This window comes from Pteropus medius, unplaced genomic scaffold, assembly GCF_902729225.1.
Source record: "Pteropus medius unplaced genomic scaffold, Ma_sr-lr_union100, whole genome shotgun sequence".
Taxonomy (NCBI): Eukaryota; Metazoa; Chordata; class Mammalia; order Chiroptera; family Pteropodidae; genus Pteropus; species Pteropus medius.
Genome location: NW_024340851.1, coordinates 1,092,787 through 1,098,902, shown reverse-complemented (window position 1 = coordinate 1,098,902; position 6,116 = coordinate 1,092,787). Strand labels below are relative to the sequence as shown.

Genomic DNA, 6,116 nt, shown 5'->3' with positions numbered 1-6,116 from the left:
TTCACCTCACTCCTTTCAGTTTTCTCAGAAAGAACAGTATGTGATCACTATGTTTAAGGTCCCTGAAGTTGATCAGAAAATAAAAACCAGGAAGAGCCTGGAAATTTTCAGTCAGTGAATTTCAAACCTCTTTTTGAAAACTGTAGGCCTAAGTTTCTGTAAATTTTCACCAATGAGGTAGCAGACAGAAAAAGAGAATAGCAAACTTCTTACTGCTTAAACTACTTTATATATTATTTTTAACACCCCTACTCACTGCTCATTAGTCTGGAGGCCTCTTTTTTCTTCATTGTTGAAAGAAATCAAGATAGTAAAAAATATCCCTCTAACATAATCACACAATCTGAAGAAATTATGGGACTGCAAAACCCCTAACATTAAAGCCAAAACTCATTCATTACGATCTGCTTGCACTTGCATTCTATAATAAGTACTGCCAGTAAGTTTATTTTACTTGGAAAATGCTTTCATAATAGAAGCCTTTTCACCCCTGCCCAGAGTCCCTTCAGTCTGTTCCACTGGTGACCCATTTACACAGCATGCTTCTAGCTCACTGGCTATGTATTATTTTGTACTGCTCAAGATGGTGTGTTTCAAAGAGGTGAGCTCTGTCTCCCCAGTTTTCCATTCAGTTTTATGTCTCTCAGAACATATAAGCTATACCCACAGCAGGCAGTTTGCTCTGCTTCTTTGAGTAACCAAATCCTGTAGGAGAGAAAGGGCCACAGATAAGAAAGCATTACAATCTCAATACTGAAGAGAGGTCATGGGAAGACTGCCACTAAGGCCCTATTCATAGCTTTCCCTTGCTTGAACACACAGCTCCTTTGCTGTCTAGCAGTGAGGGTGTGGTGCTGGGACTTAACACAGCATTGGAAGCAAGGAGTTCTATTTCTGACTCAGACACTGGTTCGCTTTGTAACTTGGCTATACTGTTTCTCTTCCCTGTATAAACATACCTCTGAGCCTCACAGCTAAGACTAGGAAGATTCAACAGGGCTTGTGAAGAGCTTTATGAGCTTGCCAGTACTCAGTTCTACCTAACCACAAAGAAACATTATAGAAACTTTTTCCTTCTCCCTCCCAACACAACTGGACACCTATTACTCTGTCTTTCTTGGTATGCTGAACTTCATATTAGCAACATATCCTTCTCTTAACACCATGTATACCTTATACATCAGAGAGCCCCTCTTGAGTTTCAACCTTGACTACACAATTTTCTCATAACAGGACAACTAGGGGGCTATGTCAAAGAATATTTCTCTAATTGAGCTAGAAAGCAAAAAAAAAAAAAAAAAACAGAGAGGTATTTGGCTCTTAAGCTGATTCTGAAGGAGAAATCAACAATATTCAAGAAATAAGGTCTCTTTTCTGACTGGCCTCCTTTCTTTTGACTAAAAAAAAGTGTTTTTTAACCACTAGATTTTCCTAAATGGCTGACATATTGTGCACTGAATGAAGGCAAAGGGCCAACTCTTGAGCTTCAAATAAGATGAAGAAGAAAAAAAATAGGCTAACACAGTTAATTGCATCTTCTACCGCAAGTAGCTTTAGACTATTGTCTTGTGAAGACCTTCGCAGCCAATTATTCCAACAATTAATCACCTAGAGGGGTCAGAGGGCTGGCTGGATGTATTTTCATTGAGAACGGGCAGGAAGCAGGTCACCTGGAGTTTGACCAAAGAGAAATCTGACCTTCAATGAAATTTTAACTTTGACCTACACATATGGAGCCAATTTGGACAGTTCTTACTAGTGTTCACAATTTTTTCTTTTTAAAAAAATTCTAATTTTAATGAAATATACTATGTTTGGGGGCTTTGAGGCTCCAAGAGAAAGTGGGGTTAGACTTTTGACCCCATAAAAATACACCCTGTGTATTTTTGATGCAAGAAATATCCTTTTTAAAATGTTTTTCTACATTGAATTTGGTTTGCACTGAGATTATTGTGGGTATTTTATTCTCCCACTTTATTTGAGAAAAAAAGCAGGAAACTGACAGGCCCTAAACTAAGGAGATCCTATTCTTAGTGATTAACTTGCTTTTTAACATACAAAAAAATACTCCAGTCTCCCACTAACCCTTCACCTGATGACACAGTCTAATCTTTAGAAAATAATGTGGCTTCATGCTCAACATGAGGGGACCAAAGATTGCATCAATACTACTAAAGTAGAAGTTATTTTCCCTAGCGTTTAGTTATATCATAAGACAACTGCAGAGAAATTGCTCAATCTCATATTATGAAATTGTTTTGAGACTTGAGACAATATATCATCTTAGCAGAAGTCTCAGATCTTTTGAGCAAAATTTTGGGTGTTCCTAAAAGAGCTCATCTCCAAATTCTGTGAGGCTCATACATGCCAACTAGGAATTTGGTTTTATTCCACATATTTGAACAGGCAAATTAGTTATCAATTTGCATACCAATTCATTTGATATTCTTGAATACTGATCCTGATAATATGAATAAAAAACATGTCTCCCATCTCGAAAGGTATATACAAGTGGCAAAGAGGGCTTAAACCAAAGAATCAATATTCATCTCTACCAAAATTGCCTGGATTACAATAAACAATTACAAATCCTCCATTCATTCTAGATTTTTGACTTATATAATACGTGATAAATTGGAAGTACTAATTACAAAAGGAAAGTTGAAGAATAAAATTAAGAATTTTAGAGAAAGCTTTTACCAGGAGAGTGGTACTCACCACATTAGTTCAAAATAAATTCTGGCATCAATTTTATCCGAGACTTTGGTAATCAATGAACTTTCTGGAGGTACTGTGGTTAGAGATTTCCTCTAAAAAATGCTGTGAAATAGAATTAGTCATAACAGTGGGCCATGGAGAGAGATTTTCAATAAAACGTATGTCAAGATCATGAAATTAATGATATAAATCAAAATAAATGAGAGCCAACATATTTTAAAATGGTATCTAAATGTTTTGGATTTCATTATTACAGAATTGCAGAAAAAATTATTTTCCAAATCTGTCACTGCTGTGCCATATTTTGTTACTTATATTGACAAGCATAAAGTCCATGAGTCTGTGTAACCTATAACCATTTAAAGATAACTAATGATAAAAGGCATAAAAATACTTCTTACACTTCCATAAGGTAATACAGTACCTTAAAAACAACTGAACAATGGATATTTATTTTTTTGGCCTGAAGTTATATTGGTTCTTTGTTCTTTCTTTCTTTTTCTTTTTCTTTTTTCCTGGTAACAACTGTTACTATTGGGCAAGGCCCTTGATAGGGAAAGAAGAAAGAAGACTGGAACAACAGGTGCAGACCTCACTACCTTGTCTCTCACCCGAACCCCAACCCCAGTTGGATTTATTTCTCCCCTGAACTATAGTGATATGAGCGAGTCTTCGATTACTGGGTATTAGCACACTGACAATCACTGCTGCCTCTACTATGATGTCCTAGGCCTACCCAATATAGCATGTGTATAAGATCTTCAAATCACAACTCTGCTCAATATTTGTATAGAACCAAACATACGTTGCAATGAAATTTTTACAAGTAGCACCTGCATTTGAACTCTACTCATTTACTGCCTGTAAAGTAGATTCATCTACTGGTGCCAAACTTATACTATTGTTTCCTCTCATCTTTTTCTGAACAAAGGAGACCTAAACAAAGCAGACTACTAAGTAATACTCCACCTCTCCTGAAATATTTTTTTTTCCAATCTACGAGAACTAAATTAAAAATAACAAAATTAGACAATTTAAAATATATTTGAGATCACCTTAATATTAAGGAGAATTGGTTTTCACACTCCTCCAGAGAGCAGTATTCCTAGAATGAAAATTAATATTTTTTTACTAGTTTATCTTAAGGAAAGACAAAAACATTAATATTTCTTTCTTTTATGGCTTTCACAACTGATACAGATTATAATGAAAACTTTTTATTTGGAGTCTAAGCAAACTTGGAAGTTCGAATACCCAGAATGTTTCATATTTGGTATTAATTCAATATAGCTACATCCAACCCCATCACTAGCTAACTGTGTGAGAGTAAATTGCAATCCCTTTCTGGACCTCAGTTTCATTTCTCCTTACACCTTTAACTTTAATTGACAGCAGCCTTCAACTGGTGTTATGGCATGGCCTCATTGAATGTTTCCTCCTGTCAGTTGTTTTCACCTGCTCCCTTTTGTCACAGCAACAAAAAAAAATTTTTTTTAATCCCTCAAAGTATGAGGTGAAGGGTATTAAATTTTATTAAACTCAATGAAATTATTGCTAGATTTATTTTATTTTTTAATTGAGGTATAATCGACATACAACATTATATTAGTTTCAGGTATACAAAACAGTGATTTGATATTTGCATATATACTGCAAAATGATCACCACAAGTCTATTTAGTCAGGCATACATAGTATAGAGCTATTTTAATATCTGAAATAAATATTATTAATTAGTGTCAGAAGCTAACAACCACAGATCAAGAAACCATTTATATTCTAAAGTTTTCCTAATGCCTTCATTTTTCTCATTCTCTATCTGTATGCCCATATCAGCAGGTATATCAGCTCTAACTGTCTAGGTCTTAATCCTGACCTTCGCTACCTGTTCCCCATTCACTCCTCTCCTCAAAATATAAAGTTATCAAAGTATTTCAGAATATAACCATATAGAATCAGTAGACTACTATCCTATGCATTGTTCTCATAATCAATTACTTATCTATTAAAAGTGAGGCTGGATTCCCAATGGTAGGTGACCTCTTATTAAGCTCCCAATTTTCAGTACTAACATTCACAAATATATTATAGGTTTTTTTCTCCCCCTTAAGAAAGCAAAAAGCAAACTAATACATGATGACCATAGGAAAAAGGCAACTACACAATTAGGCCCTGACCATAGCACTTTAAGGGTAACAATTCTCACTGCATTTTCTCTCAAAAAGAATTGAATAGATGAAGCTTTAGCTAAGCTTGGCCTGACTGTTGCTGTGTGGCATCTTCCCAGTACTCTCTTTAACTTACAGAGAGTACACATTCTGAAAGACTGGTGTGATTGTTCCAATAGGGCTTTCATTCACATCTCTGATTGGCAGGACATGCTTTAGAGTGTAGACATCAAGTTTATCAGCTGAATTCATCTTTTTTAGCACAGGTGTAAACTTTTCATCTGTGACAAGGAAAAAGGATTTAAAATTTCTGCTGATGGTATATGTTGTTCGGAATTTTGTTCTGAAAAATAAACATGTTTCAAAGCCATTGGATAATCTGGAGTTTAGGTTATTATTGCTGTCTTCATGGTAGTCAAGGAAAAAAGAAAGATGGTGTCATTTGGTAAGGGAGCAAAATGAATAACCACAACAAGCTCTGAAATGTTCTAAACTTTGGATTTGGCTGGTCTTGTCCATGTGGAATAATGATGAATTACATTACTGTATTTTCTAAAACAAAGTAACTAAACTACAATATTTATCAGCTCAACAAGATCTTATTGCTAAAAATCTTAAAAATATTCAGGATATACAAGACGAGAATTTTAAATATATCACATTATTGCATTTGTATGAAAAACAGCAATTTCACATATAATAGCAAATTCAATTTTTGCCAGAATTAGTTTTTCATTGAAATGTTTCTTTATAGTCAAGTTCATGAATTATTCAATATAGCAAATGTCACATTCTCCATAAACCAATTAGACATCAAAGGCATGCCACATATAGTTTTCCTAGAAGAAACCTCAGCATAATAGAAACCATATTAGCTTACAATCGATTGTAAACCAAATAAATATAAAATGAGCCAAAAGAATTTCTAAACTGCTCAACTCTGTGATTTTAAGTCGGCTCTTTAGGACAACTGTGTTTACATCAAACAACAGCTTGAAAGTTCTGTATCTCTTCCACCGAAACTTTTTTTTTTTTACCATTCAGCACGACGATCTGTTCAGCACTTCATAGTTGAAGTCTAACTTCTTTCTCCAAACACTCAAAGCGTTTCTACTGGTTTGTTACGCCGCCGCTCCCTCCGCCCCAAACGCCCAAATCGAATCTTTCTCAAAGAGACTTACCCCAAGAAAGAGTGTGTGCTAGATGAGAAAGTGTGCTCATGCCTGTAGAA

The 6,116-nt window shown here is 35.1% G+C and overlaps 1 long non-coding RNA gene across 1 annotated transcript; it reads right to left on the bottom strand.

The window, feature by feature from the left end:
- Positions 1 to 2,492: 2,492 nt before the first annotated feature.
- Positions 2,493 to 6,116, bottom strand: LOC120591760 (uncharacterized). Its single transcript, XR_005649982.1, has 3 exons — positions 6,067 to 6,116; positions 3,774 to 3,823; positions 2,493 to 2,820 (listed from the first exon to the last, which is right to left on the bottom strand). It is a non-coding gene; the product is annotated as an uncharacterized LOC120591760 (long non-coding RNA).